Here is an 8,716-nt window from a genome sequence, read left to right as displayed (position 1 = left end):
GTCATGTATGGATGTGAGAGTTGGACCATAAAGAAGGTTGAGCACTGAAGAATTGATACTTTTGAACTCTGGTGTCGGAGAAGACTCTTGAGAGTCCCTTGGACAGCAAGGAGATCAAACCAGTCAATCCTAAAGGAAATCAACCCTGAATATTCATTGGAAGGACTGAAGCCGAGACTCCAATACTTTGGCCACCTGATGTGAAGAGCCGACTCAATGGAAAAGACCCTGATGTTGGGAAAGATTGAGGACAAGAGAGGAAGGGGGAGGCAGAGGATGAGATGGTTAGATAGCATCACTGACTCAATGGACATGAGGGACAGGAAACCCTGGCATGCTGCAGTTCATGGAGTTGCCAAGAGTTGGACATGACTTAGCAACTGAGACAACAATAGCAAAAAAGACAAGGAAAACAGGAATTGTTCTTTGTCAGTATTACAGGGTAGTAGAGCTTCTTAAAAGAACAGCAACATTTGATTATGGTATGTTTATGATTTCCTAAGGCACTTCATGGGAATTATCTTTTTTTCCATTTTGAGCTTCTCAACCAGGCTGTGAAAAGATAGGGAAAAGAGCCCTGTTTATTATGTGAGGATTTATGTGCAGATGTCTGGAAAGGTGAGATGATTTGTCCAGTCTCAAAGGTGGTAAGAAGTAGAATTTGAAACCAGGTCTTTTGGCTCCATGTCCAGATTTTTCTGAGTACATTAGCTATATTTCCCCTGACAGGATTCAGCTGTCCTGCAGTAATCCTAGGAGACATTTAGCCCTAGGGATACTTGGCTTAGCAGTCTCCGAAAACAACTGATGGGAACATGGTCTGTGTTGGGTTGAGGGGACAGAAGAGAAGAAAATGAGAGAAGCAGAATAAAAATTGCTGCCCATCAGGTGAGTGCAGTGTTCCTTTTCTTAAGAAGCAACTAGGAGTGGGCTATAGGCTTTGAGAGGACTGGAGAGGGAGCAAGGAAGATGGCAGCATCAGAGGGGGCAAACCACCATCCACCAGCTTGCTGGTGAGGCTACCCCCTGACTCCTTAGCCAGGTCAAATGTATAGACAGTAGCCAGGTCAAATGTATAGACAGCATGGGAGGAGCCAGTTGGTCAATGGATGGCCCAGCTGGACTGATGGCTACTTACTGGAATGGATGGGCCCAGTACTGGAATGGATGCCACTCCCTGTAACTTCATAAAGAATATAAAAATCCAACAGACTAAACGTTTCAGCTGTCTACACCATGTGCATGCTCATTAGAGACAACTTTATAGCCAGGACAGAAGTCCAGATGAGTGGAAAATGAAAGTGTTAGTCGCTCAGTTGTGTCAGACTCTTTGCAACCCCATGGACTGTAGGCCACCAGGCTCCTCTGTCCATGGGATTTCCCAGGCAGGAATACTGGAGTGGGTTGCCATTTCCTTCTCCAGGGGATCTTCCAGACCCAAGGATGGAAACTGGCTCTCCTGCATTGCAGGCAGATTCTTTACCACTTGAGCCACCAGGGAGGGGTTCATTTCCCCTGTTAGGTGCTACTGGTCTGATGTGGAGTACACTGTGGCTTTTGATCAAGGTAATTACTATAGAAGGTTCTAGATGTCTGCAAAACCTGGATGAGCAGATCTGAGCTTAGAGGTAGCATGATTTCTGGGTTGCCTAAAGCGCAGAAGATCCTATTACAATCTAATGCATGTATTTTTGCCTTCATTAAACTTTTTCTTTTTACTAATTTGGCCATGACCATGTGGCATGTGGGCCTTGAGCTCCCTGAACAGGGTTCCAGGACTAGAGATTGAACCCAGGTCCCTGCATTGCAAGGTGGATTCCTAACCACCAGACCACTTCACTTCCTACTGAAGGGGAGTCCCCTTCAATAAAATTTTTTAAAAATTAAAAAAAAGAATTTATATGGATTCACCATCGCTTCAACATTTGTTTTTATCATATTGCTATTTTTTGTGACCCTATGGACTATATATAGCCCACCAGGCTCCTCTGTCCAAGGGATTCTCCAGGCAAGGATACTGGAGTGGGTTGCCATTTCCTTCTCCAGGGGATCTTCCTGACCCAGGGATTGAAACTGGGTCTCCTGCATTGCAGGCAGACTCTTTACCGATATAAGGGGTATAAGAATAGTATCTGGACATCACCAGATGGTCAACAATGAAATCAGATTGACTATATTCTTTGCAGCCAAAGATGGAGAAGCTCTATACAGTCAGCAAAAAAAAAAAGACCAGGAGCTGACTGTGGCTCAGATCATGAGCTCCTTATTGCCAAATTCAGACTTAAATTGAAGAAAGTAGGGAAAACCACTAGACCATTCCGATACGACCTAAATCAAATCCCTTATGATTCTACAGTGGAAGTGAGAAATAGATTTAAGGGACTAGATCTGATAGATAGAGTGCCTGATGAACTATGGACTGAGGTTCGTGACATTGTGCAGGAGACAGGGATCAAGACCATCCCCATGGAAAAGAAATGCAAAAAGGCAAAATGGCCATCTGGGGAGGCCTTACAGATAGCTGTGAAAAGAAGAGAAGCGAAAAGCAAAGGAGAAAAGGAAAGATATAAGCATCTGAATGCAGAGTTCCAAAGAATAGAAAGAAGAGATAAGAAAGCCTTCCTCAGCGATCAATGCAAAGAAATAGAGGGAAACAACAGAATGGGAAAGACTAGAGATCTCTTCAAGAAAATCAGAGATACCAAGGGAACATTTCATGCAAAGATGGGCTCGATAAAGGACAGAAATGGTATGGACCTAACAGAAGCAGAAGATATTAAGAAGAGGTGGCAAGAATACACAGAACTGTACAAAAAAGAGCTTCACGACCAAGATAATCATGATGGTGTGATCACTCACCTAGAGCCAGGCATCCTGGAATGTGAAGTCAAGTGGGCCTTAGAAAGCATTACTATGAACAAAGCTAGTGGAGGTGATGGAATTCCAGTTGAGCTCTTTCAAATCCTGAAAGATGATGCTGTGAAAGTGCTGCACTCAATATGCCAGCAAATTTGGAAAACTCAGCAGTGGCCACAGGACTGGAAAAGGTCAGTTTTCACTCCAATCCCAAAGAAAGGCAATGCTAAAGAATGCTCAAACTACTGCACAATTGCACTCATCTCACACGCTAGTGAAGTAATGCTCATGCTCAAAATTCTCCAAGCCAGGCTTCAACAATATGTGAACCGTGAACTTCTTGATGTTCAAGCTGGCTTTTGAAAAGGCAGAGGAACCAGAGATCAAATTGCCAACATCCACTGGATCATCGAAAAAGCAAGAGAGTTCCAGAAAAGCATCTATTTCTGCTTTATTGACTATGCCAAAGCCTTTGACTGTGTGGGTCACAATAAACTGTGGAAAATTCTTCAAGAGATGGGAATACCAGACCACCTGACCTGCCTCTTGAGAAACATATATGCAGGTCAGGAAGCAACAGTTAGAACTGGACATGGAACAACAGACTGGTTCCAAATAGGAAAAGGAGTATGTCAAGGCTGTATATTGTCACCCTGGTTATTTAACTTATATGCAGAGTACATCATGAGAAACGCTGGACTGGAAGAAGCACAAGCTGGAATCAAGATTGCTGGGAGAAATATCAATAACCTCAGATATGCAGATGACACCACCCTTATGGCAGAAAGTGAAGAGGAACTAAAAAACCTCTTGATGAAAGTGAAAGAGGAGAGTGAAAAAGTTGGCTTAAAGCTCAACATTCAGAAAACGAAGATCATGGCATCTGGTCCCATCACTTCATGGGAAATAGATGGGGAAACAGTGGAAACATTATCAGACTTTATTTTTCTGGGCTCCAAAATCACTGCAGATGGTGACTGCAGCCATGAAATTAAAAGACGCTTACTCCTTGGAAGAAAAGTTATGACCAACCTAGATAGCGTATTGAAAAGCAGAGACATTACTTTGCCAACAAAGGTCCATCTAATCAAGGCTATGGCTTTTCCAGTGGTCATGTATGGATGTGACAGTTGGACTGTGAAGAAAGCTGAGCACTGAAGAATTGATGCTTTTGAACTGTGGTGTTGGAGAAGACTCTTGAGAGTCCCTTGGACTGCAAGGAGATCCAACCAGTCCATTCTAAAGGAGATCAGTCCTGGGTGTTCATTGGAAGGACTGATGCTAAAGCTAAAACTCCAGCACTTTGGCCACCTCATGTGAAGAGTTGACTCATTGGAAAAGACTCTGATGGTGGGAGGGATTGGGGGCAGGAGGAGAAGGGGACGACAGAGGATGAGATGGCTGGATGGCATCACCAACTCAATGGACATGAGTTTGAGTGAACTCCGGGAGTTGGTGATGGACAGGGAGGCCTGGCATGCTGCAATTCATGGAGTCACAAAGAATTGGACATGACTGAGCGACTGAACTGAACTGAACTGAATTACTAATGAGATCAAGCATCTTTTGGTACATTATTCTGCATTTCCTCCTGCTTAAATGTAGTTCAGGTCAAATGTTTGGTCTACTTTTTATTAGATGGCTTATCTATTTTTTATGGCTTTGTAAAAATCAATATATTGATTCTATACTATTCGTACTAAACATTTGTACATTATCTGTCACAAATATGTTCTCCCTGTTTGTGATTTGCCTTTAACTTTACTTTGGGGTTGTTTAATAAACAGAAACTCTTAATTTAATTTAATTATATACACATATATATATTTTGGCCACATGCTGTGTGATTTGCAGTGTCTTAGTTCATCAAAATTGAGAGCTTGGACTGTCAGGAAATTCCCAGAAAACTCTTAATTGTAATGTAGCGTAATTTATCCATGTTTCCTTTTTTGTTTAGAAATTTTCTGTTCTTTAGTAAACTCTTTTGTATACTAGGGCCCAAAACAATATTCTTGTCTCTTTTCTTCTGGAAGTTTTGATTTTTACTTTTAATTTTCTTGTCCGTCTGAAATGGATGGTAATGTCTGATGTGAGGTAGGGAATCCAATTTTACTTTTTCCGCATATAGACAATCAGCAACACCACCTTCCGTTCATCTCTGACATAGAGCACTGTGCCATATTTGTGTGGGGTTGTTTCTTGGCTCTTTATTTTGCTCCGCTGGCTGTTTTGTGTGTATCCGTGTCATGACCACCTTGCCTAAATCATTCTTGTTTTATGTCTTGTTATCTGCCTAGGCAAGTCCTCCCTGCCATCTTCTTCTTTAGCAATGTCTCGACTATTCTAGAGTCTTTGCTGATTTACATTTTACTCCCAGAATGGGATCATAACGTTATTGCTGGTTGATAACTTGCTTAAAAAAAAAAAAACTTAATAAATATTGTGAATATTTTGGAATTACATAATGCTGTAAAATATAATTTAAATAACTACATGATATATTATAATGTAGATATTCTATAATTTACTCATTTCATCCCCCATTCTTGATATTTAAGTTGTTGCCAAATTTTCCTTGTTATAAGCAGTTTTGTGGTGAATATTCCTGTGGTAAAATATTCACACCTATTTTCTCAAGATGGAAGTAGGATGTCTAAGGATTTGCTCAATTTTAAGGTTTTTTGATAGAAATTACTATGTTATTTTTTAGGAAGTTCATATGAACTGTGTGATAATGAGGTCTCAGGGCAGGCACCCTTACTAAAAGGGAACATTATCATTCCCAAAACAAAAAGCAAAAAGAACCCTCACATTTTCCAGCTCCATGGGCAAATAATTTAAGACCAGGTTAAATTTGGTTTACAAATCTAATCTGGATTACCACATTCTGTGTATTTTTCTAGTGAACAGCCCTGGGATTTCGTACCGTGAACATGCACGTAAATATCATCTCCCTTTGTCCCATTAGAGGTACTGAGCTGGGCGGATGGCCCATGGAGGATCAGAGTGCCACGTTGATGTAGTTTATCTTGCTGGGGTTTCCTCTCAGCAGGCAGGTGGAGCTGCTGTTGCTGGTGCTCCTGCTGCCCACGTTCCTGCTGACGCTCCTGGGAAACCTGCTCATCATCTCCGTGGTGCTGTCCTAGGCCTGCCTCCACACCTCCATGTACTTCTTCCTGTGCAACCTCTCCATCCTGGACATCCTCTTCACCTCTGTCATTTCCCTGAAGCACTGGCCAACTTAGTATCTGGTGATAAAACCATCTCCTTTGCTGGCTGTATCACCCAGTGCTATTTCTACTTCTTCCTGGGCACGGTAGAGTTTCTCCTGCTGACAGTCATGTCCTATAACTGCTATGCCACTATCTGCTACCTGCTGTGGTACAGCACCATCACGATGCCCCCTGTGTGCATCAGGACAGTTGTGTTCTCTTGGGTGAGAGGCTTCATATCTGTGCTCTTTCCAACCATCCTCATCTCCCAGCTGCCCTTCTGTGACTCTGACATCATTAACCACTTCTGTGACAGTGGAGTTTGCTGGCCCCCGCCTGTGCGGACACCACTGCCATCAAGCTGATGGATTTTATGCTTTCATCCACAGTCATCCTCTGCGGCATAGTCCTCCTGGCCTTTCCCTACACGTACATCATCCTGACGAGGAAGCATCCCTTCTGCAAGTGGAAGAAACAAGGCCTTCAAACCTGTGCTTCCCACTTGACCATACTTGTGATTCCCAGCAGTATCACGGTGTTTATTGATGTGACTCCCTTCCAGAAAGAATATCTGGAGGTCGACAAGGTCCCTTCAGTCCTGAGCAGTGTCGTGACTCCATTCCTCAACCCCTTCATATATACTCTGAGGAATGATACAGTGTTGAGGGTCCTCAGGGATGTGTGACTGGGTTCGAGTGGGTTTGGAAAAGAGGATGAGGACAATGCTGAGGAGAGGAGTGTCCTCTGTCAGTGACCACAGAGGAGGGGGATAGTTCCTCTTCCTCTTCACTACCAGGTACCCATTGTGCAAACTCCCAGTACTAAAATAGAGGAATTTTTTAGAAAAGAAAAAGAAAGGGGCATCCCAGGTGGTCCAGTGGTTAAGACTCTGTGCTTCCACTGCAAGAGGAGTGGGTATGATCTCTGGTCGGGGAACTAAGATCCCATATTCCATGAGGCATGGCCGAAAAGCAAAAATTAAAGAAATAAATAAAAATAAAAGAGAGGACTTGCCTTAGCAAGAGTGAGCTAGCTGAGGGATCCTGAGTGGTCTATAGCAGAAAGAAGCTGAGCTTGGAGACAGGGACTTGGACTCTGGCCTTGGTTCTAACTCTAACTCTGTGGCCACAATGGTGTCACCATGTCACCTGCCACTCTGGCCCTCAGTGCTCTCCTCTGAAGTGCATCAGGCCTTGACTTGATGATTTCCAAGTTCTGTCCACACTGAATATTCCAAGAATTGCAGAAGGGTCTACAGCCTGTGTGTGTCCTATTTGAAGTCCCAACATATTTGACCCCCTTTCCTCATGGATCCTGAATACAACTCTTCTATCAACTTGACACAAAGTCTTTCCTAGTTCTTTCTCCATGGACGCCCTTTCCTTCTGTTTTCTCTAAGAAGCTTTCTAGGAATAATCTTCATTATTCTCCAGGCCATTGTCATATCTGTGACGCACTGTCTTCCCTCAGTGGACATTTGTAATGACTGTGGTGGATATATGTAGTCCATGTTATTTAATAACACTGCTTTCTGTACTAGAACATGTTCATAACACCCAACATGCTCGCATGCTTATGTAAGACACGCCCTCAGCTTCCAAGGACTGACGCGCAGATGGATAATTTGACTGAAGGCACAATCCATTGCCTGGCCAGTGATCTATGACCTGTGTGGCTTGGCTAGGACAGATAAATTGTACAAACAAATGTCTCTTTTTTGAGAGTTTGAACTAAGAGATGCAGTGATTCTACAAGACAATGGTGATGTTCCTTCTGGAAGCTCAAGGAGACTTGGTGCCTGGAGTGGCCATTTGGGGCAGGTACAAGCTGATGAGTAATTACTTTGGTAGGGGCAGGGATCCCTCCATCTCTTTTTTTTTCTTTTTTTTATGATTGAAGTGTAGTTGATTTACAATTTATGTTAGTTTCAGGTGTACACCAAAGTGATTCAGTTATACATATTCAGCTATGTATATTCACATATGTGTATATATGAATATATATTCTTTTTCAGACACTTTCCATTATAAGTTATTGCAACAAGCTGATGAGTAATGAGGAGCTCAGTCTGCCCATCATAGAGAATAATAGAGAAAATAGAGAAGAGATGGATGAGAGTCTACTCAGTTGCAGAGACATAAGAGTGAAGGGCCCTCCTCTGTAATGACTTCCCAGGTCAAGACACTGACAGCTTTATTTCCTATTCCTGAATTTGATGAAGTTGCCAGTACCCATATATCAAACCCCTCTTTATTGAGCGCTTTTGGGAAGGTCATTATTTCTCATGACTAAAAAACAGTTTGAATAAAGCTCTCTCTCTGCACCAAGTGTAGCCCTTCCCCCTTTCTGAGGAATTAGAAAGATGCCTATTTCTAATTAAACTTTTTGAATTCTTGGTGCCCAGACACTGCCTCAGATATTTGACTGGCACCATGTAGGTCTATGGCTCAGGTTAGTTCAAGCCAGACTTTTCTCAATGTCACCAGAAACACTAGAGTTTACATTCCTGTCCTCCCTGACCTCTAGCACTGCAGTATCCACCTTGCCTGAATTAACACCTGTGCTTTTCATGGAACACACACCTAAGGCAACTCTATAGAGTGCTGTGGAAGCAAAGGCCACTCAAATGAGAATAGGGGCTATGGACT

The 8,716-nt window shown here is 42.8% G+C and overlaps 1 pseudogene; it reads left to right on the top strand.

Annotated features, from left to right (window-relative positions):
• Nucleotides 1-5,789: 5,789 nt before the first annotated feature.
• Nucleotides 5,790-6,943, top strand: LOC147365098 (olfactory receptor 6J1-like; annotated as a pseudogene).
• The last annotated feature ends 1,773 nt before the right edge of the window (nt 6,944-8,716 follow it).

Source organism: Bos grunniens, chromosome 10 (assembly GCF_055505025.1).
Source record: "Bos grunniens cultivar Pamir isolate PY7600 chromosome 10, Bosgru_T2T1.0, whole genome shotgun sequence".
NCBI classification, from domain to species: Eukaryota; Metazoa; Chordata; class Mammalia; order Artiodactyla; family Bovidae; genus Bos; species Bos grunniens.
Note: the sequence above shows the minus strand (reverse complement) of the source record. Positions and strands in the feature narration are given on the sequence as shown.